Source organism: Chlorocebus sabaeus, chromosome X (genome assembly GCF_047675955.1).
Source record: "Chlorocebus sabaeus isolate Y175 chromosome X, mChlSab1.0.hap1, whole genome shotgun sequence".
Lineage (NCBI taxonomy): Eukaryota > Metazoa > Chordata > Mammalia > Primates > Cercopithecidae > Chlorocebus > Chlorocebus sabaeus.
The window spans coordinates 45,692,459-45,719,550 of NC_132933.1; the positions used below are offsets into that span (position 1 = coordinate 45,692,459).

At 47.8% G+C, this 27,092-nt stretch overlaps 1 long non-coding RNA gene across 1 annotated transcript; it reads left to right on the forward strand.

Annotated features, from left to right (window-relative positions):
* Positions 1-13,617: 13,617 nt before the first annotated feature.
* Positions 13,618-25,586, forward strand: LOC140710753 (uncharacterized). The gene is made up of 2 exons (XR_012091839.1): positions 13,618-13,843; positions 25,132-25,586. It is a non-coding gene; the product is annotated as an uncharacterized lncRNA (long non-coding RNA).
* The last annotated feature ends 1,506 nt before the right edge of the window (positions 25,587-27,092 follow it).

Consider the following 27,092-nt stretch of genomic DNA (forward strand, 5'->3'; position numbering starts at 1 on the left):
CCCTAAGCCGTTCTCCCTAGAAGGCAAACACTATGATTGGTGGGCTTCTGCTTCATAAGAGATCAATGCTGTTGCCAAGCCCAGGCCTCACTTCTGCCATGAGTTCTGCTGAATCTTCAGGGCTGGGGGAGGCCTCAGAGGGGAGAAACTTGAAAGGAGCCCAAGGCCTTTCTCCCTGTTCTGTTTTTAATGCTCCTGCTCCTGGCCCAAGTCCAGAGCAGGATAGAACCATTAGCACACCTATTCATTAGATCCTATTTATTCACTCTAAAGGCTCATAATTTGTTTTAAGGGAGACTTTTAAACCTTGATTAGTACCGTAGGCTCCCATGCATACATTAAAATGTGTTTGAATCTGTATAAGCACATTTGAAGCAGCATTGTTTGCACGTTCCAGCAGGGAACCAATGTCTCTGTCAGCACTGTCCTCTCCAGATGCCTATGACCAAGGCTCAGGGTTCTATCTGAATCAACACATGATTAGGCCACACTATCCAAGTTTGCAAAAGAAAAAAGAAAAGCCCCAATTCATGCATTGATAATTTAATCTTCGCTTCTTCCTTCACGTTGAAAATGATTTCATGAGACATAACCCTTCAAAGAGAGGTATCCCTTCTCCTACTCAACTCGAACCCCTCTTCTTGGGCTCTAAGCCCCCACCTTCCACTCCCTACATGGCTCCACTAGTTAATTCCTTTGTCTTCTAGGTTTTCAGCCTAGCCTGTCTACTGACTCTTTCTCCGTGGCTAAAACAGGATTACTTGTCTCTTATCCTTATAATAAGGACTCTCCTCCAACCTGTCACCCTCCACTCCTCCCCTGGCTACCATCCCACCTCACTCCTTCCCTTCATTCCTCAGTCTTGCAGTTTGGCTTTTGCCCGTGACACTCCCCTGGACCTGCTCAAAGATCCAATGTAAACACCAGACCCAATGGATGTTTTTCCACTCCTATATTAGAGGGCTTCTCAGCCCTGGGCCCTGAGCATACTGAACATGCTTCCCTGGAAACTCTCTTCTCTTCAGCCTTCTCCGACTCTCTTCTCTCCTAGACTTCCTACTGTGCTATTACCACTCTTTTGTAGCCACCTTTACTAAGTCATCCTCCTCTGCCCCTTGTACATGTCAGTAGTCCCCAGGACTCTGTCCTCAGACCTCTTCCCACTCCAGTACATACACTCTCCCATTCTGGCCCCATCCAATCTCATCTTTCCCCCCTCCATCTATATGCTACCACATCCGTGGCCTGAGCCAGGCCTCCTCCCCTGAGCCCCAGATCCATATGTCCAACTGCTAGGTATCCCACTGACATCTCACATGTAACAGATCCAAGACTGAACTCATCACCTTATGCCACGAATTTTGCTCCTTGTTCCCTGTTACCCATCTTGCCAAATGGCTCCATCAGACACCCATCACTTAATCCAGAAATCTGGGAATTATCCAAGACTTCTTTTTCTCCTTTACCCTCCCCTATATCCAAGCCATCAATTTGTCCTGCTGACTCTACCTTCAAAATATACCCAGGACATGGCCACCTCTTTCCACTTCTACTACAGGTAGAGTATCCCTTATCTGAAATGCTTGGGACCAGAAATGTTTCAGACTTTGAATTTAGGAATATTTGCATTATACTTTCCGGTTGAGCATCCCAAATCCAAAAATCTTAAATCCGAAATGCTCCAATGAGAACTTCCTTTGAGTGCCATGTCAACAAGTTTTAGATTTGGAAGCATTTCAGATTTCAGATTTCAGATTTCAGATTTTTGGATTTAGGATGCTCAACCTGTACTACCTCTCTGGTCCAAGCCACAATCTTCTCTTACCTGGATGGCTATAATAGCTTCCTAACTGGCCTCCCTGCTTCCACTCTCATCCCCTTCAGTCCATACCTACTCTAGAGCAGAGGGATTGATGGAGCATAAACTGGCCCATATCAATCCTGCTGAAAATATCCCAATGGGTTCTCATCTTACTGAGATGAAAATGCAAACTCTTTACCATTGCATAGAAGGAAGTCCACCTTCTGGTTCCTGCCTGCTCTGTCCAGCCTTCTCTCACAATAGTCCCCATCCCACCCAATGCTCCAGCCACTTTACATACCAGGCTACTTCCCCTGTGTGGATCTTTGCTCATAACTGTTCCCTCTGCCTGAAACAATCTCCCCATTATGGTCAGCAAACCTGATGACCAAACACTCATCTTTCAAGACAGCAATAGAAACCTTTTCCGATACTCTCAGGCTGAGTAAATCATTACCTTTGTTGTGTCCTGTAATTCACCATCAGGAAATGCATATTAAGCACCTATTATGAGTTGTTCCTATCCACTCCTGTAGGTAACCAATTCCATCAGTTTCTGGTTTATTCTTCTTGTGTCTCTTTTTGTACAAATGAGCAGATGCTGCTCTAAATTTTTTTTACTTCCCCTTCCTTCTTACACAAAAGGAAGCATACTACAGACATATTTGTTTTGTTGTTGTTGTTTTTTGTTTGTTTGTTTGTTTTCGCACGTGACTTTTTTACTTAACAATATATCCTGGAAATCACTCCATATCAGTGCATAGACAGCATCTGCATTATTTTTCACAGCTGCGTAATACTTCACTCTGTGGCTATGTCATAATCCAACCACTTTTCTATGTATGGACATTTGGGTAGTTTCTAATATTTTGTAATCATAAATGACACTGCAATGAAAATTCTTGCACATATGCATTTCCATATTGTTGGAGGTGTATCTTCAGGTTAAATTCCTAAAAATGGGATTGGTAAGTCAAAAGATAAATGCATGTATAATTTTGTGAGATACTGTACAAATTTTATTTCCCTCCAGCCACATATGAGAGCCACTTCAGGAGTTTCTGAAAGAGGGTGTTTTCAGAACATTAACTAGCTCGCTTTCCTAGCTGACCTGTCTTTGTCTGTGACTGATTCATCCCAGTGCACACGAAGGCCCCTCAGGCACTCAGAACACAACCTGCCCCTTAAGCACTCACATCCCAGGGTTGGGGTATGGGGAGCAATGGACAAAACCAAGCCTTATGTTGCTGGAAATGCTCCTGCATCGTCTGCCTTTCACATTCTTTGTTGAGGAGAAACAATAAGCAAATTACTCTTAATCCAAGTACACAAGGCTACAGGCCCATCAGAAGCTACCTAAACAGGTGTCAAGTAGCTTGAAGAACACAGGAGGCAAGTACAAGGAAAATTTAGTACTTCCAGGCTCAACAAGTACCAATTTGATTTGTTTGAAGGCCTCCAATGAGAACAGGTATCTATCCTGTAGATAAGCAAGCCATCCTATTGAGAAAAATAATCATAAAAGTAATTTACTGTGCTTCAAAGATCACACAGTGCTTTTACACTCATACATTATCTCATTTTACACTCATACATTATCTCATTTGATCCTTACAATAGGAGCTTCCATGCTGGAACAATTGCTTCACTGGTCAATCTTTGATGTACATTAAGTGGTTTGTGGACTTGAGCTGTGATTTATCCACCCAGACTTCAAAGAGTTAACTAGAGCTGAACTCTAAACAACCTGAACTTATTAAAGACACAGGGTTGGAGGAAGCCTGGGAGCAGGAAGTGGTCAGGAAGCTGAGTGGGCCCCAGGCTCAAATTTCCCTGACGGAGAGCCTCAGATGAATTATGGTGGAAAACCCCCAACTGCACTGTGTCCTCTCCCTTTAATTTAGGCATTTAATAAACAGATTGCATCGTCCTCCAGAAATGAGGAAGGTTAATAATTTCCTTGGATGGAGAGTTCCAAGCAGCTCTGTGGCTTTGTGTGGACCTTCAAAAGAACTGCAGACAGAGTCTGTGCAACTTTTTATCCTGGTCTATTAAATTTTCACTAGGCTCCCCTGACCTCATTAATATCATTAGAGTATAGCACTGAGAACCTGTATAGGATTTGTCAGACATTTCAGAACATAAGTTAGGGGATTGTGAGGCATTCTTCCTGCCAACGTTCCCAGCTGGCAGTGCCCTCCTGCTTCTCCCCGGATGCCCAGGGCACCCCAGCATGGCAGTAGATTATTGCCAGGCAATCGCTCTTGGCAATTCAGCTCACAGGATCCAAGTGCCCACCTGCTTCAACCAACATGTCAGTCCCACCTTCAAAGTGTGAAACAGGGAGGAAGGGTCATTTTCGTTCCTCGGCCATCCCAGCTTATCAGGGCTTTAAGGGCAATTTGGATGGCATAGAACCTGTAAAGTCGCGCTTAGGGAAGCAGTTATGAGTGTGGAGTGTGGAATCAGGATCAGACAGACCTGAATCCACATCCTGGCTGTGCCCTTTGCTAGCTGTGTGTTTTGGGGTTAGTCACTTAACCTCCCTGAGCCGTGATTTCCTCATCTGCGACGTCTATGTGTGAGGTGAGGGGCATAATAGTATCTGCCTCACAGGAGCTGTTGTGGGAATGAAATTAAATAAGAAATGTAAAATGCTTAGCCTGGTATCTAATGCATAGCAGCTATTTGACCCCTAGCATGTCACAGCTGGAAGTGACCTGGGAGAGTATTTACTCCAACTCCCTCAGTTTCTAGATGGAGAAATGGGTCTAGAGGGGAGGTTATCCAACTCACCGACAAAAGAACAAGGATTAGAAACGGTTTCCTGACCCTTTTCACTCCACTATGGTATTTCTCTTGTCCAAAGCAGATGGGTAGGTAGTGAACTGAGGCCCAACCTGCTAGAGGTCAGGTTGGGGAGATGGCAAATGCCCCTTTGACTGGTGCAGTGTAACAGGGTACCAGTGCCGCCTACAAGGTAAGGCCTTGGCCGGGCACGGTGGCTCATGCCTGTAATCCCAGCAATTTGGGAGGCTGGCAGGTGGATCACCTGAGGTCAGGAGTTCGAGACCAGCCTAGACAACATAGTGAAACCCCGTCTCTACTAAAAATACAAAAATTATCCAGGCGTGGTGGTGTATGCCTGTAATCCCATCTACCTGGAGGTTGAGGCAGAAGAATCACTTGAACCCAGGAGAAGGAGGTTGCAGTGAACTGAGATCGCACCACTGCACTCCAGCCCGGGCAACAGAGAAAAAGAAGAAGGAGAAGGAGAAGGAGAAGGAGAAGGAGAAGGAGATAAGGCCTTGTGAGAAGAGGGATTTTCCTGTCTAGGATTATTTTCACGATTATCTACAGTCTAGACTATTTCGGCAAAGCCTTGGTTGAAAATCCATTTGGTGTCATTTCTCCCTAATTGGTGCTCAACCTGGTCTGCCACAAAGAGCAAATACTTCTCTCCAAGCTTTGGGAAGCAGGGCATTCGTCCTTTGGCTGTAAGCAAGGCGCCTCTCCCCAAGGCCTTTTGGACCGGTTATGGAGTGGAGGAGGGAAGGAACTTCCCTCGACTGCTCACTTTGTGGCGGGAAGTTCTGTGGCTTTTGCAAGGACAAGTGAAGCAGGGGAAGAAGTGAGCAAGGATACTGTGGCTCTTGTGATTGGCCATCCACAGAAGTGGTGTGTCAAAGAGCAGCCAATCTCAACCAAGCTCAGGTATTCGGACCCCTCCCTCCTGACCTCACATGGCCCCACATGAGGTTTCTGCTTGCTTGCTCTAAGACCAAGAGAGCACTGGGAGTCCTGCCTAGCTCACACTTCCTTATACTATGGAGGCAGGAAGGAATTGGCCTGCAAGCACTTAGCTCCTGTCTGAGCAATGGCCAGACTAAACAGGGTAGGGATATGTAACTGGGGGCTGATGCCAGCCCACTGCAGCCCCAGGAACTGGAACAACAGAGAACCCCAAATACCAGAATTCTTCATTTCCTTCCCACTCTGAGCATCTGCATCAGCTTCCAGAACCCCAGATTTGCCACAGTGCACCAACAAATTCATCCTACCGAATTCACTTAGAATTATCTTCTTGATTCTCTGTTAAATTCCCTCTTATGGGAGAATAGGACCAGGAAGCAGGGTGACCTTGGGAAAGTCACTCCCCTTCTCTGGGCCTCAGTTTCCTCATTTGTAAAATGTGTGGGCTCAACTTTCACAGGAGGCCTCCACAGCCACCACCCACTGCCAGGTCACCATCATAACCTCCCAACTTGTCTCTCTGCTTCCACTCTTGTCCCCACCTCAATCCATGACCAACAACACAGCAGCCAAGGGACTCTCTTTAAAACATAAATGAGGTCGGGTGTAGTGGGTCACGCTGCCTGTAATTCCAACACTTTGGGAGGCTGAGGTGGGAGGATCGATTGAGCCCAGGGATTCAAGACCAACCTGGGCAAGATGGTGAGACTCCCCTCTCTATTCACGCGCACACACACACACACACACAAACACAGTTAAATTGTACCTCTCCCCAGCTTAAAACCTTCCCATTCCACTTTTAGTAAAATGCAAGCTCCTTACCATGGCCCACAAAAGCCCTAGTGACCTGGCCCCCAGCTAACTATGTAGTCTCAACTCCTGCCTCTCACCCCTTCAGTCCCTCTGTTCTAGCCACATCAGCCTCTTTCATGTTCCTCACACATGCCAAACTTGCAACTGACTTGGGTCTTCACATAGCTGCACCCTCTGCCTGGATGCTCTCCTTCAAGGTTTTTGTGTTTAACTCCTGAGCATGCTTATGATATCAGTTTATGGCCACTTCCTTGGGTAAACCCTCCTTGAACAGCTCCACTGCCCTCGTGTCAGGCTAAATCGAGTCCTCCTATTATATGCACATTCAGTTCACATTGTTCTTTTCCTTTACAGCACTTATAACTATAATTCTTTATGAAATTAATTAACATCTATCTCCCCTTCTAAACTGTAAACACTGTAAGGGCAGGAACCTTGTCTGTTTTATTCACGGCTTTATCTTTGGTACTTTGTGCAGTGCCTAGCACATAGGGGGAACTCACTAAAAATTGGTTGAAAGAATGAATGCAAAAAGCTCCCTGCCAGCTTGGCCTGTCCACAGTGCCAGCCCCACAGCTCCTGACCCTGCTATGGCCTTGGCAGGTCACTCTGTTTCCACCTCTCTGGGGCTTATAAAGCAGTGGTGATGACCTATTAACCTCACTGTCAGGCAAATCTGTTCTCGGAAAAGACCTGGAATGCAGTCATCCTAAAGCCAAATGCACAAGACTTTGATTTATATTATTCAGGCCTCTTACTGCTCTCATGAGGGATTCAATTCCCTAAGTATCTATCAGGCACCTACTGTATGCCTGGCCCTGTCCTAGATGCTGCTAGTCTAAAAGCATTAGTCTTACCAGACTTGGCCCGGGCTCTTCACGAGCTCACATGTAAACAACCAATTCTCACACAAGTCAGACTGTGATAAGTGCCTGGGAGGAAAGAGGAAAAAGCAATTGAGTACTGATTGTCCTGTGGAAATTTAGTGGGGGAAGGAGGAGGGGCAGAAGACTGCAAGATCTGATTAGTGGCAGAGCAGGAGTGTGTTTCCTGGTGGAAAGATGAGCATTGGGGCAGCATGCCCATGTTGGGAGAGCATTCTAAGGAAGGATCCATTGAGTGGCCCCCAAGGGCTTTGTGCAGGGTGGCAGGAGCACATGCACCCTTAATCCACACTCACACTCTCCACCACAGCAGCTCCCACATTACTGGGTATCAGGACCACCCAGGGAACCTCTGAAACATGCAGGACTGATGCATTCCTTCTACCCAGCCCCGTAGAATCTGATTTAGTGGAGCAGACATGGAGTGTGGCCATCTGCGTGTTTAATAAATCTCTCTATCCACGTGGTTCTGAGGCAGGTGGTCCAAAGAGAATGCTGAGAGGCCCACCGCCGGCCTGGTAGATTGGCAAGTGGCTTATTCCAGTGGGAACTTCAAAGGAAACATAGGCCCACAGTGGGAAACCTAGGAATGAGGACTCCAGTCGCATCACTAATTGATGGGAGGCATAGCTGGGTAGGAGGAGGCGGGTTTGTAGACGAGTGGCAGAGCCTGGGTGAGGATGCAGGTTAATGATGATAGGGTCCTGAGCTCATGACAAGGGTCCTCAGAACCTTGGTGGCTATCCAATCCCAAGTTCCACCCCCCCCCCCATCCCTCCACCTTGGCCAAGAATCTCTTGGGTGACCAGGCGGTTTCTGGACCAGAAGGAAAGAAATAAGATAATGGTATCCTGGAGCTGAACCCAGGAACAGCAGAATCTCCAGGTTGCTCCATGCCTCTAAATGGGCAGTGGTGGAATCAAGTATGCTGAGGTTCAAAGGTCTACCCTGTGGGTGATAAGGAGCCACAGAGAGGGAGGGGAGGACATGAATACACTTCATTCAATCATTCAATTGTGTGTTCATTCCACAGACTTGTGCTGAGGGCTAGACACTGTACTGAGCCCTGTGGGGTTTGGTAGTACCACCATCTGCCCACCTGTCAAAGCCAGAAACCAGAGTGGCATCCTAGACTCTTCCATCTGTCTAACTTATCCCCTCCCCTCAATCCTTTTATCTACTCTCACTGATTCAACCTCCTAAATGTCCTCTGACTCTCAACCCTCCTCTTTAGCCCCTCTGCCACTACCTTAGTGCCAGAGCTCACTAACTCTTGCCTGGGCCATTGCAGAAGTTCTTTCACTGCTCTCCCCACACTGAGGTTAGCCTCACTGCAATCCATTCCCCATACTGCAGCCAGACTGATTTGATGGTCTCTTATTTTTATTTTATTTTTTTAAGATGGGGTCTTGCTATGTTGTTCAGGCTGGTCTCCAACTCATGGCCTCAAGCAATCCTCCCACCTCGGCCTCCCAAAGTGCTAGGATTACAAGTGTGAGCCACAACACCTGGCAGACTCTTAATTTTAAATAGATTTACTGAGGTATAGTTTACATATCATCCAATTCAAATTCATACCTCTTAGCCAGGCATGGTGTAGGGAGTGTAATTCCTACACTTTGGGAGGCTGAGGCAGGTGGATCACTTGAGGTCAGGAGCTCGAGACCAGCCTGGCCAACATGGTGAAACCCCATCTCTACTAAAAATACAAAAATTAGCTAGGCGTGGTGGTGCATGCTTGTAGTCCCAGCTACTCGGGAGGCTGAGGCAGGAGAATAGCTTGAACCCAGAAGGCAGAGGTTGCAGTTAGCTGAGATCGCGCCACTGAACTCCAGCCTGAGTGACAGAGCGAGACTCTGTCTCAAAACAAAGCAAAACAAAATTCATACCTCTTAAGTGTACAACTCAATTACTTTAAGTGTATTCACAGAGCTGTGTAACCATCGCCACACTCCAACGCTAAAACATTTCCATCACCCCAGAAAGGTCCCTCGTGCCCATTAGAAGTCACTCCCTTGTTCCCAACCCTAGCCTCAGACAACTACTAATTTACTTTATGTATCCATGGAGTTGTATTTTCTGGGTATTTCATATAAATGGAATCATATGATATGGGGTCTTTTGTGTTTGTCTTTGAGTGCCTCTCAGTACAGAAGTCTGCTCAGTTACTCTTGAACAGTTTCCCATCATTCTCCATCTGAACACTTCCCATTACTGTTCAAGGTCCTTCATACCTGACCCTGCTCTCGAACTTCCATTGTTCCCTAACACACACCACGTACTCTTTCCTGCCTGCAAGCATTTATGCCTACGGCTCCCCTGACTGGAATGTCCTTACCTTCCCCCTAAGCAGGCACTGCCTCTGCTATGTCTTAAACATCCCATTTCCCAAATTTTGCTTACCACTTTCACCTCTTTAGGCATTTTTCACCTTCTATATGCTTTATTCATTGTACATCTCATGCTGCATTGTAAATATTCACACACATTGGTTTCCCAGCTACATGGTAAGTTCCTTGTGGGGGGCGGGGGGGGGCTATGCTTTTCATCTCTGTAACCCCACACCTGGAGCAGATCCTGGTCAAAAAATGTTTGTTAACATTTTTTGTTAACAAACAGAACAGCATAAGACTCTGTCCAGAAACTGCCCTTGAGGAGTTCACAGTCTTGTGAGGGAGAAAATAGCCCATTCATCAGCCAATCTACATTTATTGAGGTTCCCACTGTGGGACGGTGGGAGGAGAGAGAGAGTAAAAAGGATGAGTGAGGCATAGTGCCTTCCCTCTTGGAGCTTACAATTGAGTCAAGAAGATACACTCCATAGATCGACGGATTGCAGTGTAAAACATTACGCAGTCAAATGCTAGGTGCAACAGTGCGGTGTGTCAAGAGTCCAGGGAAAAGAGGGTAGTGACTGTTGTTGGGACACTTTGAGAAAGCCTCATGGAGGAGGAACCTGAGGGTGGGGAAGGACAGGAGGATTTGGGCAGGAGTGGGCAATGTACAGAGCATCCTTAGATGGCAGTGAGAGAGTGACTTGAGCTACATCTTGGGGCACAGGGCAGGGTGGTTTGGAAGACAGAGAGCCAGGAAATCAGCTTGGAAGTGAGTGACTTCATCAAAAAGAGTGCCGATAAGACCTGAATTAAAGCTCTACCAGTGGAAATGGATATGCAGCTAGAGTAGGGTTTCCAGATGTAATAAATAAAAATACAGGACACAATGTAAGGGACACACTTGAATTAAAACATTGTTGTGTTTCTAAAATGCAAATTTAAGTGGGCATCCCTGCGTTTTCTGGCATCTATCTTGCGTTTTCTGACAGCAAGTTTGGGCCAAACTGTGAAAATCTTGAATGCCATGCTACAGTGTTTGCTTTGTGCCCTGGGGGAAAGGAAGGCCCTGAAGGGTTTTAACTTGAGGACTGACCGGATCAGATATGCCTTTTAGAAAGATGGCTTGGATAGCAGCAAGGAGAATGGGTTGCTGGGTGGAGCAAGTTTGGAGGCTGTCACAGCAATTCAAGGGACAGAGGATTAAGGCCTGAGCCATGGCAGAGGAGCGGGCATAAAGAGGAAGGTGGGATACAGGAGCAACTCAGCCCAAATCAGAGGGTGCTACCTTAATGACAAGTGCTCATTGGGGGAGTGAGGCATATGGATGTTGCTTGCAGAAGGAGCAGCCTCCAAGTAGGGGATAGGCGAGCATCGAGCATCCTGTGATTTTCCTCACTACCTCCTGCTGCCCAAGGGAAGGAGGTGAGGCTTAGGTAGAAGAGCCTGAGCAGCTGCCATAGCTGAAACCTCTCCCAGGCTTTCCCCCAGTCAGTCCTGCACACTTCCCTTTCCCTCTCGGGCCCGGCACCCGTCCAGAGCAAACAGTGCTGTCCCATGCAGATGTGAGCATTCTGGGCTGGATGAATCACTGTCCCTGGACAGAAGGTCCTGCCTGCCGGGGGAGGGGCCAGGCAACCCCAAAGAACACTCCAAACAGCCTCCTGTGCAAACTCTTTCAGAAAGCTTCACACAGGGGGACACAACAGGTGCCAAAACAATGCTGGTCTTTTTTTGGGGGTGACTTTCAGCACAACTGATGAAAAAGATGCCCCACCTCAGCCCTGCTGCTGGCCAGGAGTATCTAGAACACTCTCCTAAGCTCAAGCCTGGTACTCCTTGGGGATGCAAGAGTCAGGAAGGCAGAGCCTGCTTCTATGTGTTGATTTGCTCCACCCTGGCCCAGATGCTTGAGCTGACCTCAAGTCCCGCCCCCATCCTGTGACCTCATGGCTGCACATGGATCTGCACATGGCTTCATCAGGGACAGGAAGAGGCTGATAGCAGGGAAGGGCTCTTCCCCATGGGATGCAAAGGTAGGGTGAGAATTTGCCCAAGACCCTTGCTGTCTTTCTCTAGGATCTGGGAAGCAGTGGTCCCTCGGGGCTTGGGATGGAGTTGCCAGCACCTTCCTTGGTAACCTCTGAGGCCATTATGTAGTTAATGTGGAGGCTGCCTAGTATAGTGGTTAAGGGGAGTGGCTCTAAACTCAGATGCATCTGAGTTCTAGGCTTCACTCTCTCCTCACTAGCTGTAGACCTTGGACAAATTACTCAACCTCTCTGAGCCAGAATATCCGCTACCAAAGTGCAAAATGGTGATAATAAGGGTACATGCTAGGATTAAATGAGATTATTCAGGTAAGCATTTAGCCTTGCATCTGGCACATAGTAAGCATTTAATAAGCGTTAGTTATTATAATTATCCCCCTTTGATTTTATGCCCATCATCCCCTCTTGGTTCCCTCATCCCTCATCAGACTTTTTTCCCCAAGGCCACAGATCAGGACCATCCCCTTTGGGCCACCATTGGCTGGCCACAGAGCTTCCTCATGGATCCTTCTCAGACAATCTCAGTTCTTGCTCCACAGAGGGCAGTTCTCCCTGGGACTTTCACCCTAATTCGGAGCCACTTGCCTTCTATACCTCAGCACTTTGCCTTTTCTGTCTTGTGCCATTGTAGGAGAAGGAGCCAGCGACAGGGAACAAAGGACAGGGACAGAGAGCAAGCTGGCTAGGCCAGGCTGGGCAGAAGAGATGCTGAGAGTCTGTCCCGTCAATGCTTTTTCCATGTGGGGAAGCAGCCACTGATGGACTGAGCTTTCTGAGAATGTCCAGCTGCCATCCTGTCCAAAGCTGGGCTTCCCCGGGGCCACAGCCTCCCTCCCAGCTGAGTTTCTGGTCTCTTGGGCAGAAGGAAGGAAAAAGAAGCTTAAAAAGCTCAAAAGATCACCTCCTACATAGCCCTCCTGGCAGCCCCCTCAGTCCAGCCCAGCGCTGCCACCTTCTATTGCTCTCTTGAAGGCACCCATGTGCCCCAATTCACACCACACACTGAAAACCCAAAGGGGGAAGCGAATCTTTCCTTTTCCTTTTTTTTTTTTTTTTTTTTTTTTTTGAGACGGAGTCTGGCTCTGTTGCTCAGGCTGGAGTACAGTGGCAGGTCATTGCAACCTCTGCCTCCCGGGCTCAAGCGATTCTCCTGCCTCAGCCTTCTGAGTAGCTGGGATTACAGGCATGCACCGCTACGCCCCACTAATTTTTTGTGTTTTTAGTAGAGACGGAGTTTCAAGCATGTTGGCCAGGCTGGTCTCGAACTCCTGACCTCAAGTGATCCACCCACCTCGGCCTCCCAAAGTGTAGGGATTACAGGCGTGAGCCAGCATGCTCAGCCGGGAAAGCTATTCTTGAAAAGAGAGGGGGTTCCTGAGGTTTACCCACCACTGGAGGCAGCGTTTTTTGCTCTCCAAAGTGCCCACCAGGTCTCTCCAAAGGCACTCCCCCTCCACCTCAGATGAGTTATGGAGAGCAAGTGTGAAAATGCCCCTGGTGCTAAATCAATTAGGATCGCCTTGGCAATCAAGCCCTTGATTTGTCAGCTTTATTTCCCAGCTTCTTCTGTACCTTCTAGGTAGAATCTCATTAACTCCTTCCCAATCTCTGGGAAAAAAGCAAGCACCTGAGAAAAAGAGGACACACACAGCTGCATTCAAGCCGCCTTCACAGAAAAAACAGGTAGTCAGTGGGGGAAAAAAATTAGCGATGTTATGCTTAAAACATCTGGGAAATGGTAGCAGTCCTTTAAAAGCAAGCCTGGCTGGGGGGCCTTTCCACTGGCCTTGCCCAGCTGTCTCCCTCCCACTCAGAACGAAATGTTCTGTCTTTTTGTGGTTATAACCTCTTTTCACTTGGAATGACTTGCTATGTCTGGACGTTGATCAGGGCTGCTGCTCTAAGACGCTCTCACGCAATAATAAATTACCCAGTAAGCCTTGGTGTAGGATCTCCTCCCCCGCCCCCGCCCACTTTTCTCCCCTCCCCGTCCTCCTCATCCCACTGGAAAAGTCGCTGTGGTTGGTTCTTAGGCGGCTTCCAAGCCCATGCTGATCAGCATCACTTGCCTCTGGCCACCCTCCCCTGTGACTGGCAGCACATGTCTCCCCACGCGGCCCCGGCTTGGGGAGCATAAGGCATGTGGGCCTCCATGCGGCCGCCAGACGAGGGCGGGATCGGGACGCTTCGCCCTGCCTGGGGCTCCTGGTGAGTTCCGGGTGACTGGAGTGGAGACAAGAGGCACCAGGGAAGGACGTGAGTTCTTTAGATTTTCCAAACGCCTCTGACACATGTCCTCACTCAGTGCTGCCCAAGAAAACAAAACAAGCTCCACTAACTAGGGAGGTGGGAAAAAGTGGGGGAGGCAATGAATGTTTGGCCTCAGAATCCCAGAACTACAGTGGGATGAGGGGTAGTTAGGAGGTGGAGAGGCAGGCAGGGCTGGCTGCCCTGGCACAGCCTTGGAAGCCAAGCTTTGGGGTTTGGAGGAGAGCAGGGGTCAAATGCCTGAGAGCCTGCCTAAGCAGGTAAGGGGAAAGGGGAAAGTGGCCAGGGTGCAAGAAAGTGGTTCTCAAAATTGGCTGCAAATTATAATCACCTGGGGAGCTTTTACAACTCCGGACACCCCAGTCTCACACCAATGTTATCAGAATCCCAGGGGGTGAGACCTAGGCAGGAGTGTTTTTCTGAACTCCCCAGGTGGTTCCAATGTGCAGCTGACTCTGAAAACCAGCAGTGCAAGAGCTCGCTGCTCAGAGCTGGTCCCAAGCCCGGCAGCATGGACCACAACTGGGAGCTTGTCAGAAATGCAGAATCTTGAGCCCCAGCTGGGATCTACTGAATCAGCATTTGCATTTAAAAAATAACAGCCCTATTAAAGTATCATTCACATGCCATAAAATTCACCCTTTTAATGTGTACAATTCAGCAGTTGTTAGTATATTCAGAATGATGTGCAACCACCACCTCTATCTGGTTCCATTTTCATCACTCCAAAAAGAAACCCCGGAACCTTTAGCAGTCAGTCCCCATTTCCCTCCCCACAGCCATGGGCAACCGCTGCTGTACTTTCTGTCTCTAAGGATTTGCTCCGTCTGGATGTCGCAATTACACACATTACAGTTTGCAAAGCACTGGCATGAAAGACCCTCTAAAACAAACGGCCCTTACTCCCTTCCCACAATCATTGCCATGCAGCCATGAGGGTCCAGAGTTGCTAGATTCTCTGCTTTTTTGCAAAAGAAGCCAATATGTGGATTTTTATGGGAAATCTTCCACTTTTTAAAAGGTTGGCAACTAATTCAAATTTATGGAAAACACTGTTCAGGCCAAACAAAACCTGCCCGAGGGCTGGATTCAGTCTGTTAGCCACCAGTTTGCAACTTCTGACAGTCACCAGGTTCTTACCCACACCCACCCAAATCCTTTCTACTCCAGCCATAGTCTGTTTCTTTTTGTTCCAATTTCCATGAGTGTGGGAAAATTACTGCTTAGTAGCCTCCTTATAAAATCTTCTCATCTTATTTCTCCCTTCTCCAAATGGACAGCCAAGCATTTCTTGAGGACCTACTATGCTTAGTGCTTTCTACATTTTTTGAATCACTTAAATCTTCACAACAACCTTTATGGCACAGATTATTATCCAAGTTTTAAAGACGTGGAAACTGGAGCTCAGAGAGGTTAAGTAACTTTCCTGATGTTGCACAGTCACTAAGTGACAAAGCCTGAACTGTTTCCACCTCACTACACTGCCTCTACTTCACCAGTCTGCCCTGAGGCCCCATCTTTCATCTCTTTCTTCCTATTCTGCACCTTTTCCCTTTTCCCCAGATGATGGACATGGCTGTCTGATGAAGACTCTAGACTGTCACAGAGCATGGTCTCAACAAGCTTAGGACCCACGTTTGCTGGGGAGAGTCTCAGCTTCCAACACTCGGGCTTGTTTCCCCATAAGCACATTCATCCTTGTCAAATATGTGTCCTGATCTTTGGTTTGGAAAATGTGGTCCACAGAAGTGAGCTGTGCTCTATTTTGAGGCTGAATCATACTCAGCTTGTGGTCAACTCCCTCCTTCACTTGGTGTTTTCCTTGTTTATTTGTGTCAAGCCAAATTATGTTGTTAGGTTTTGTCACTAACAAACCCCTTGCACATATCCCCGCTGAATTTCACCCGCGTTTCACAGGACCTTCTTCCTCTAACCCGTCCAACTGAAAGTCCCTCCCCTCTCTGCTGTGGGTTTGGCCCCCCTCCCAACCTTCTGTCATTTTCAAGTCACTTCAGGCTTCGGAAAATTTTCTCCACCCTCCCAAAAGGTCCCATCTGGCTTCCTCCCTTCACTGCTCTGGAAACCCTGCATAGGCCTCCCTGAGTGGGGGAGGGAGGGCAACCTCCCTGGTGGGATGGGGGGCCTCCCTGGGAGGGAGTGGGGTGGGGAGGACAGGTAAAGGGAAGCAGATTCTGCCCCTCTAAATTGATTGGGGGTGGAGGAGGGTCTGGATGTGACTGGGAGTGTCCCCAGCTGGTAGCCTTTGGCTAGAACCTCTCCTAGGCCAGCTCCAGACTTAATCTGGTCCCAGGAGGGTGTTAGGGGTCCATGGACCTCTTTTTCCAATCAGAGGGATCCTTGGTCCTGGGGGACCATTTGGCAGGAGGTCCTTTAACTCAGTCCTGGTCCCTGAGTACACCTCGTTGTCTGAGCGCTGCAGGCTCCCAGGCCGGTTGCTAGGTGCAGGGCTCAAACAATGTAGTGTGACAGTTCCGCAGCCCACCTCAGGGGCCTCCCCAAGCCACAAGGGTGTGGTTTGCAGTCTGGGTACATTCTGTACCCTCATTCTGGGGGCGGGCTTGTGGTTCCAAGTGCTGTGCAGCCGAGCCCCGCCCATGCCTTTCCTCTCCAGCCACAAAAACAAGCTTGACACCAACCAAGAGGGGAGGAATCGGAAAAAAAAAAAAAAAAAAAAAAAAAAAAAAAAAAAAAAGGCTGTTACTGTACAGCTGGTCCCTGGAGACTCCAAGGTGGCCCCGCCCCTTCCCCTTCCCCTGAAGGTTTCCCATGGGTGGAAGGCCAAGAGTGTCACTGGATGTCTACTACTGGTTCTTTCCTTCCCTTCCCATGCCTTCCTGAATGGCTGCCTCAGCCACAAAGCAACAACCTAGAGGAGATGCCAGGCAGTGCTCTCTAGGGACGAGCTGCCACTGTCTTCCCTAGAGCCCCTGAAACAGGGCTTTCCTTTCTCTGCCAGCACTAGGTATCTCCACATTCCTCTGGCCATTACTCTGACTGCTAGGTTCTCGGGCCTCTGCACCTCGATCATTATTATTAGCATCATTATATCAGCTACCACCGATTGAGGGCCTGTACGGTACTGGGTGCTTCTACCCTTTCACCATTTAATAATCACTATGAGGTAATCTTAGCTGATGCTTATCTCACACTCATTGTTGTAAGTGCTTTGCACATCTCATTTAATCCTCAACAATTTTGAGATGGGTCCCTGTACTATTTTACAGTCAAGGAAACTGAGGCACGGAGAGGTTAAACACTATGCCCAAGGTCATACTCTACTAAGTGGGAGAATCAGGATTTGAACTCAAGTCCGCTACACTTGAATCGATGATCTTTCTGCTGGACTAGACTGCCTCCATTTCCCCCAGGACAATCCTGAAAACTGGACACCTTCTATCAGTCTTTTCACTGGAGAATAGGCTAGCTAACTTGGACCTCAGAGGAGAGGACAGCTCCCTGGAGAATCTGGGAGAGGCAGGAGCGACCTTTGCTCAGTTGCAGGGATTCCCCAGGACTCCTAGGGAGTCAGGCCACACCCAGTTGCTTCTGCTGGGTTGGCGGTCTGTCTGCTCTGGAGTGGGGTGGGGTGGTGCGGTGTGCACCACATACACACACACACACACACACACATGCACACACAGAGGGAGGGGGAAAGGGAGATGGGGTGGGTGAGGAAACTCACCGTCCCAGAGCTCTCTTGCACCCTCTTCAGGCAATAAGCTCTCACTGCTGTTCTTGTCCAGGTGACCAATTTTTGCCATAGGAGGCCCTATTTTTAGACCTCAAAACCTACCACCAATCTCTGGGCTGCAAGCTCAGTGGACTAGGCTGCTGCACGGGCTGTTTTGTTTTTTGTTTTCGTGGTGTTTTAAAAACTGTTACCATTTGAATCTTTTTTTTTTTTCTTTTTTGAGAGGGAGTCTCTGTTGCCAGTCTGGAGTGCAACCTCCACCTCCCGGGTTCAAGTGATTCTCCTACCTCAGCCTCCCAAGCAACTGGGACTACAGGCACGTGCCACCACGCCTAGCTAATTTTTTTTTTTTCTTTTGAGACAGAGTCTCGCTCTGTTGCCCAGGCTGGAGTACAGTGGCACGATTTTGGCTCACTGCAAACTCCCCCTCCCAGGTTCATGCCATTCTCCTGCCTCAGCCTCCCAGCTAGCTGGGACTACAGGTGCCCGCCACCATGCCTGGCTAATTTATTTATTTATTTATTTATTTTTAGTAGAGACGGGGTTTCACCATGTTAGCAAGGATGGTCTTGATCTCCTCACCTCATGATCTGCCCCCCTCAGTCTCCCAAAGTGCTGGGATTACAGGTGTGAGCCACCACGCCCGGCCTAAAACTTGTTGCCATTTGAATCATTTTTAAGTGCAGAATTCAGTGGCAATAAGTACATTTACATTATTCTGCAACAATTACCACTCTCCACCTCCAGAACTCTTTTCATGTTGCAAAACTCCGTACTCATTAAACAACAATCCCCCCCACAAACCCGCCCCCAGAGTGAGGGTAGAGAATATACCCATTCTCCCCTCCCTCTAGCCTCTAGTAATCATAGTTCTATGTTCTGTCTCTTATGAATTTGACTATTTTAGGTCCCTAATAGAAGTGGAATCATAAAATATTTGTCCTTTTGTGTCTGGCTTATTCAGTTAGCATAATCTTCATGTTGTAGCATGTGCCAGAGTTTCATTCCTATTAAGGCTGAGTAATTTTCTACTGTATGGATATACCACATTTTGTTTATCCATTCATCCATTGATAGACACTTGGGTTGTTTCCACCTTTGGACTATTGTGAAGAATGCTGCTGTAAACATTGGTGTACAAGTATCCGTCTGAGTCTCTGCTTTCAATTCTTTGGGGTATGTACCTAGGCGTGGATGTTGGGGCCATTTGCCCATTCCCTGAGGCAGCCTAGTGGTCTGGCCCCCCTCAGAAGAAAGTTGCCTTCCCAGCTTTCTGCCCCAGCTCTGCTTTGTCTCTGTGCATACAACAGCACCTCTAGGAAAAGCACCTTCTTTCACCCCACCCTAACCCCTGCCCCTGTCACCAGTGAGTCCCAGCATCCCAACTGACTGGTGACTAGTGTGCCTATCTGGGCTTCCTTTTCTGTTTTTCTACCCAGTGTACTTACGGTCACATTCTCTCCCCTTGAAGACCATGTCAGTCTCTGGTTGCCCTCTTGTCAGCTCCCCAAGAGCAATGGACTTTTAAAAGTGGGAGACAGGGCCGGGTGCTGTGGCTCACACCTGTAATCCTAGCACTTTGGGAGGCCAAGGCAACCTGATCACCTGAAGTCAGGAGTTTGAGACCAGCCTGGCCAGCATGGTGAAACTCCGTCTCTACTAAATATACAAAAATTAGCTGGGCGTGGTGGTGTGTGCCTGTAATCCCAGCTACCTGGGAGGCTGAGGCAGGAGAATCACTGGAAACTGGGAGGCAGAGGCTGCAGTGAGCCAAGATTGTGCCACTGCACTCCAGCCTGAGTGACAGAGCAAGACTCCATCTCAAAAAAGAAAAAAACTGGGAGACAGTGTGGTACAGCAGTTAAGGGCATGGGCTCTGGAGTCAGACGGCAAGGGTTTGAATACTGCCTTGTCTAACACCAGGCAAGCTACTTGACCTTACCATGCCTGTGTCTCCATCTGTAAAATGGGAATAATAATTTATCTCAAGTGGTTATTAGGAATTAACTGATATACACAAAGCCATCAGTGCAGTACCTGGCACATAGTAATGGCTAAATAGCCAGGTACAGGCACAGTGGCTCATGCCTGTAATCCCAGCACTTTGGGAGGCCGAGGCAGGTGGATCATTGAGGTCAGGAGTTCGAGACCAACCTGGCCAACATGGTGAAACCCCATCTCTACTAAAAATACAAAAATTAGCCGGGCATGGTGCTGCATGTAATCCCAGCTACTCGGGTGGCTGAGGCAGGAGAATCACTTGAACCCGGGAGGTGGAGGCTGCAGTGAGCCCAGATTGCACCACTGCACTCCAGCCTGGGTGATAGAGCAAGAACCTTGTCTCAAAAAATTAAAAAATAAATAGCCTAAATAAATGGCAGCTGTTATTTGTTAAGTCCTCTTTCCTTTGCTGCCTCTTGGACAAAAAAACATGAGGTAGATAGTGGGAGCCACCTCAGCATGTTTTTCAGGGAGGATTGCTGATGAATTTGCAGACTTCCCTCCCCACTACCCCCCTTCTCCCTGTTGATAGTCTTCTCGGGTCATTGCCCCTCCACCTGTGTGAAATGCTTTTATGAAGTTAGTGTAAAGAATATAATGTTTGTTTTCTTCACTCTGCCGCTCCACACATTGTAGCCATTGTGTGCTCATTACCTGGAGGTCCTGTTGTGCTCCCACTCAGGCCAAATATGGTTCAAGAAGGCTGCCAACACCAGCTGGCTTTGAGAAGCTTGTCTTCCCCTTCAGGAACTTGCTAAGTTCAGAAGGGATACATTGTTTATATCTTTCAGGGTGGGAAAGCAGCAGCCAGGCTCAGTGTATTTCATTCTTATCAGTAAAGATAGCCATATCTAGTTTGTCCTGTTGGTTAAAGTACCATATTAATAGGGTCTATTAATAGGGTCAAGTCCATCACTTCAGTCTACTGGGCCATTCTCCAAACGTTGATTGGGCACCTGTTACAAACCAAGCACTGTGGCATACAGAGAGAAACAAAATAAGATAGCTGTCCTCGAGGTACCCAGGCCAAAATAATGCAATACTCTGAGCACTCTGAGTTTGAAAAAACCTCCCACTGGCCAGACGCAGTGACTCACGCCTGTAATCCCAGCACTTTGGGAGGCCAAGGTGGGTGGATCACCTGAGGTCAGGAGTTCATGACCAGCCCGGGCAACATGGTGAAATCCCATCCCTACTAAAATACAAAAATTAGCTGGGTGTGCTGGCGGATACCTGTAATCCCAGCTACTCAGGAGGCTGAGGCAGGATAATTGCTTGAACCCAGGAGGCGGAGGTTGCGGTGAGCAGAGATCGCGCCATTGCACTCCAGCAGGGGTGATGAGAGTGGAACTCTATCTCAAAAAATAAATAAAAAAAGGAGGAGGAAGGAGGAAGGAGGAGGAGGAAGAAGAGGAGGAAGAAGGAGGAGGAGCAGCCACCTCCCACAATGCCACCAATTCTTCCAAGAGGAGTCAGGGAATACTACTTCCCAGAGACAGTGCTGAGCTTTTTGTCTTGACTCTTGAAAGAGTAGTTTGTCAGACCAACACCTGGCAGAGAGGATAGGGCACACCCCCAGGGAACAGGAAGCTTGTGTGCAGGGGGTCAAAACTTCTAGGGTGCTGAGGGAGATGCCAAGGATTGGCTGTAGCTAAAGCATAAGGAGCAAGGCAGGGGTAGCATGATGCAAGGCCAGGAAGGCAGGACCCAGAGCATGGTGAAGTCTTTTTCTTTTTCTTTTCTTTTCTTTTTTTGAGACAGAGTCTCTGTAGCCCAGGCTGGAGTGCAGTGGCACAATCTCAGCTCACTGCAACCTCTACCTCCCAGGTTCAAGCAATTCTCCTGCCTCAGCCTCCCGAGTAGCTGGGATTACAGGCATGTGCCACCACGCCCGGCTACTTTCTGTATTTTTAGTAGAGATGGGGTTTCGCCATGTTGGCCAGGCTTGTCTCGAACTTCTGACCTGAAGTGATTCACCTGCCTCGGCCTCCCTAAGTGCTGGGGTTACAGGCATGAGCCACCATGCCTGGCTCGGGAAGTCTTTTTCTATTGTTCTTATTGTTTTCTTTCTTTTGTGAGAGTTTGGACTTTATCCTGCAGATTTTCCAGCTGAGCTTCCCAGAGCACTAAAGTTCCACAGAGCTGCCTCTGTGGAACTACCCCAGTAGCTGCTGGTGGTGAGAGTGGAGGCAGGAGCGAGGAGGACAGTGGGCAGATGGGGCTATAGGATCAACACTTCACTCCAAAACACCCACAATTACTTTTGCACCAGCCTAACAGAATAACTCCACTTTTACTTGTGTCAAAAGGTTTTGATTTGTTTTGTTTTGTTTTTTTAAACTTTTTCTGAGACAAGATCTCTGTCTGTCACCCAAGCTAGAGTGCAGTGGCACCATCACGGCTCACTGCAGCCTTGACCTCCCGAACCCAAGCAATCCTCCCACCTCAGCCTCATGAGTAGCTGGGACTACAGGCATGTACCACCATGCTCGGCTAATTTTTTTTTAATTTGTTTTACAGGCGGAGTCTCCCTATGTTTCCCAGGCTGGTCTCAAAGCGACCCTCCTGCCTCAGCCTCCCAAAGTGCTGGGATTACAGGCATGAGCCACTGAACCCAGCCTTTTTTAACTTTTTAAAAAGTCCCACTGTTTCAAAAAATCACCACCCACACACGTTTTTAAATTTTTTTTTTTTTTTTTTTTTGAGACGGAGTCTCGCTCTGTCGCCCAGGCTGGAGTGCAGTGGCTGGATCTCAGATCACTGCAAGCTCCGCCTCCCGGGTTTACGCCATTCTCCTGCCTCAGCCTCCCGAGTAGCTGGGACTACAGGCACCCGCCACCTCGCCCGGCTAGTTTTTTGTATTTTTTAGTAGAGACGGGTTTCACCATGTTAGCCAGGATGGTCTCGATCTCCTGACCTCGTGATCCACCCGTCTCGGCCTCCCCATTTTTAAAATTTCTATTGTGGACAATGGGCATATGTTAAAGAATTTGGAGTAGGGGAGTTGATATATTTGACTTAAATATATAACTGACTGTTATATGGAGAATGAATTATAAGAGGGCATGATTGAAGGCAGAGAAACCAATGAGAAGTCCAGGAAAGAAAATGAGGTGGCTTAGACTGGGGCAAAAGCTATGGAAGTGGTGAGAAGTGATGGGAATAGGCCTATGTTGAAGTAGAATTGGCAGGATGCAATGATGGATTGGGGTGCAGGAGGTAAGGGAGAAGATGTCAAGGATAATTTCTAGGTTTACTGCTTAAGGCCACTTGTTGAGTGTCATTTCCTAAGGTGGGGAAGTCTGATTTGGGCAAAACTTGAGTTCAGTTTTGGCTAGATTCGTTTGGGATATCAGTGAGACATCCAAGTGGAAGTGTCATGTAAGTGGTTGGCTGTATGAGTCTGGAGTTGAGAGATGAGTTGTGGAGTGGTGCTGGGAATCAGGATTCATCAGCAATGAAACTGAATGAGGTTGTCTGAGGACTGAGTGCAGGTAGAGAAGAGGAGGGAATCTGAGGACTAAGTCCTGGGTCATTGCAACGTTTAGAGAGCCGAATCATTAGAAGGGCTTGGCAAAGGAGAGTGAGGAACAGCAGCCAGTGAGGTAGGAAATCCAGGAAAGTGTGAAGGAGTCCCAAAAGCCCAGTAAGAAAAGAGTTTCAAGAAGGACTGAGTGATCAGTGGAACAAATGGTGCTAAGAAGCACAGTAAGTTAAGGACAGACAGTTGACCACTGGGATTGGTAATCTGGAGTAAACCAGGGACCTTGACAAGAACAGCTTTTGTGAAGTGATGGGGATGGAAGCTAGATTGAAATGGGTTGAAAATGAACAGATTAAAAAGAGGAGTGGCCAGATGTGGTGGATCATGTCTATAATCCCGGTGCTTTGGGAGGCCAAGGTGAGAGGATCACTTGAGGCCAGGAATTCAAAACCAACCTGGGCAATATAGCGAGACCCCCAGTCTCTACAAAACATAAAATAAAATAACAATTAGCCAGGTGCGGTAGCTCATGCCTGGGTCCAGCTACACAAGAGGCTGAGGCAAAAAAAAAAAAAAAAAAGTAAATGGGAAGTGAAACATTGAAGCCATGCATGTAGACAATTATTTTAAGAGTTGTGTCTTGTTTTAGGAGGGTGAAAATAAGTTCAGCTTGAGGCAGGTTGAATCTGAGATACCTATAAGATGTCCAGACAGAGTGTCCAGTTAGGCAGATAGATATACAGCCCTGAAGCACAGGAGAAATAGGGGCTTTGTAGATACAGATTGGCAAGTCAGTCATTCAATAGGTAATCACTGAAGCTCTGGGATCTGATGAGTTGGAAGGAAGACAGTTATGGTGGTGAATAAAGATACACAGCCAAGTGCAGTGGCTCATTCCTGTAATCCCAGCACTTTTGAGGCCGAGGTTGGAGGACCGCTTGAGGCAAAGAGTTCCAGATCAGCCTGGGAAACACAGGGAAACTCCGCCTCTATAAAAAATAAAATATCTAGCCCAGTGTGGTGGTGCATGCCTGTAGTCCCAGCTACTTGGGAGGCTGAGGTGAGCGGATCACTTGAGCCTGGGAAGTCGAAGCTGCGAACATCACCGTTGCACTCCAGCTTGGGTGACAGACCCTGTATTTTAAAAAAAATGTACATTGGCTGGGCACGGTGGCTCAAGCCTGTAATCCCAGCACTTTGGGAGGCCGAGATGGGCGGATCACAAGGTCAAGAGATCGAGACCATCCTGGCTAACACGGTGAAACCCCGTCTCTACTAAAAAAATACAAAAAAAAAAAAAAAAGAAAGAAAAAAGAAACTAGCCGGGCAAGGTGGCGGGCACCTGTAGTCCCAGCTACTCAGGAGGCTGAGGCAGGAGAATGGCGTAAACCTGGGAGGCGGAGCTTGCAGTGAGCTGAGATCTGGCCACTGTGCTCCAGCCTGGGCGACAGAGCGAGACTCCGTCTCAAAAAAAAAAAAGAAAAAAAATGTACATTATAACACCATTTGTATAAAAATTTTAAAACCTCAGAAATTGGGCTAGGAGTGGTGGCTCACGCCTGTAATCCCAGCACTTTGGGAGGCCAAAGCAGGTGGATCGTTTGATGCCAGGGGTTTGAGACTAGCCTGGTCAACATGCCCAAACTATCTTTAGTAAAAATACAACAATTAGCTGGGTGTGGTGGTACACTCCTGTAGTCCCAGCTACCCTGGAGGCTGAGGCACAAGAATTGCTTGAACCCTGGAGGTGGAGGTTGCAGTGAGCTGAGATCGTATCACTGCATTCCAGCCTGAGTGACAGAGTGAGACCTTGTCTCAAAAAAAAAAAAATCAGAAATAATGGATGCCAAAAAAAACCTCAGAAATCAGTATTATATTTATGGATATACACTATGTAGTAAAGATAGGAAAACATACCACAGGCAGGACCCTCACCAACTACCAACTTGAGGATAATGGGGAGGGTAGAAGGGGAATGGATGGGGAGAAAGCTAATTGTGTGTGCAATGTTTTCTTCTTTTTTTAAAAAAGGATCTAGGTCAAGACTAGCCTGGCCAAGATGATGAAACCTCATCTCTACTAAAAATACAAAAAAACAACTAGCCACGCGTGGTGGTGGGCACCTGTAATCCCAGCTACCTGGGAGGCTGAGGCACAGAATTGCTTGAACCTGGGAGGCGGAGGTTGCAATGAACTGAGATCGCGCCACTACACTCCAGCCTTGGCGACAGAGTGAGACTCCGTCTCAAAAAAAAAAAAAAAAAAAAAAAAAAGGATCTAGGGTAAATATGACAAAAAGTGAACATCTTGAATCTGGGTTGTGACTTCATAAAGTGCATATTATGATGGTACCAACCTCACTGGGATGTTGTGAAGAATGAGATAATCCATCTAAAGTGCTTTGAACAGGCTGGGCATGGTTTCTCACGCCTGTAATCCCAGCACTGTAATGGTCTGAAAATAAATAAGTGCTTTGGACAGGACTGGTACATATAGACCCAGTAAGTATGAATCATTAGAATCAGCTGTTATTGTTTCTATACTTTGTTTCAAGGGTTTCTGAATCAAACATATTTATATTTAAAACCAAAAATAGCAACTCCATGTAAAAAGGCCACTATTAACTGCTGAGCACGTTCAGCTCAGATAGGACTATCAGGAAAACAGTAAAATGACATTTATTATGAGTCACTTCATCTAACTGCAGTGAGAAATGGACAATGCTGCAGAGGCATCAAAAGGAAATGCAGGCTGGGCACCATGGCTCCCACCTGTAGTCCCAGCTACTCTGGAGGCTGAGGTGGGAGAATTGCTAGAGCCCAGGAGGTTAAGGCTATAGTGTGCTATGACCACAACTGCGAACAGCCACCGTACTGCAGCTTAAACAACATAGAGACAACCCTCTTAGGTTTTTTTGTTTGTTTGTTTGTTCGTTTGTTTGTTTTTTTTAAAAAAAAGGAAAGGCATGATGGCTCACGCCTGTAATTTCAGCATTTTGGGAGGCCGAGGCTGGTGGATCACTTGAGGCCAGGAGTACGGGACCAGCCTAAGCAACATGGTGAAACTCGGTCTCTACTAAAAATACAAAAATTAGCCCGGCGTGGTGGCGCATGCCTATAATCCCAGCTACTCGGGAGACTGAGGGAGGAGAACTGGTTGAATCTGGGAGGTGGAGGTTGCAGTGAGCCGAAATTGTGCCATCGCACTCCAGCCTGGGTGACAGAGCTATACTCCGTCTCAAAAAAGAAAAACATGGTCCAGAGAACAGACAGGACTTATGTAATGTTGCCTAGCCACTCAGTGGCAGGTGGGGCAACAGACAGAACTTGCATGCCCTAATTTTTCTGTAGGGCCTTCATGCTTTTTTCAAGACCACTCTGCCTTCCTGGCCCTTCAGACTCTAAGCTCTTCACCTTGGAAACAAGGTTAGCTGTCCTGGGATGCAGCTCCCTTCAAAAAATTCACCTCCTCTATGCAATACATCATCATCTCATCAGCCTCACGGGAGCTTTTTTCTTTTTTTCTTTTTCTTTTCCTTTTTTTTTGAGACAGAGTCTCACTCTGTCACCCAGGCTGGAGTGCAGTGGCACTCAGCTCACTGCAACCTCTGCCTCCCAGGTTCAAGTAATTCTCCTGCCTCAACCTCCTGAGTAGTTAGGATTACAGGTGTGCACCACCATGCCCAGCTAATTTTTGTATTTTCAGTAGAGATGGGGTTTCACCATGTTGGCCAGGCTGGTCTCCAACTCTTGGCCTCAAGTTGATCCACCCACCTTGGCCTCCCAAACTGTAGGGATTATAGGCATGAGCCACCACACCCGGCCCCTGGAGTTTTGCCCAGGTTGGTCCAGAGAGGTAGCCTTCCTTTATGATGGCTCTGCTCTAGCAGCATGCATTACTGAACCTTGGAAGGACAGAAAACAGTCCTAACATGTAGCCAAGGACCTGAGTTTTCAGCCCAGAATGATCAAAGCAAGCATCTGAGGGCTGCA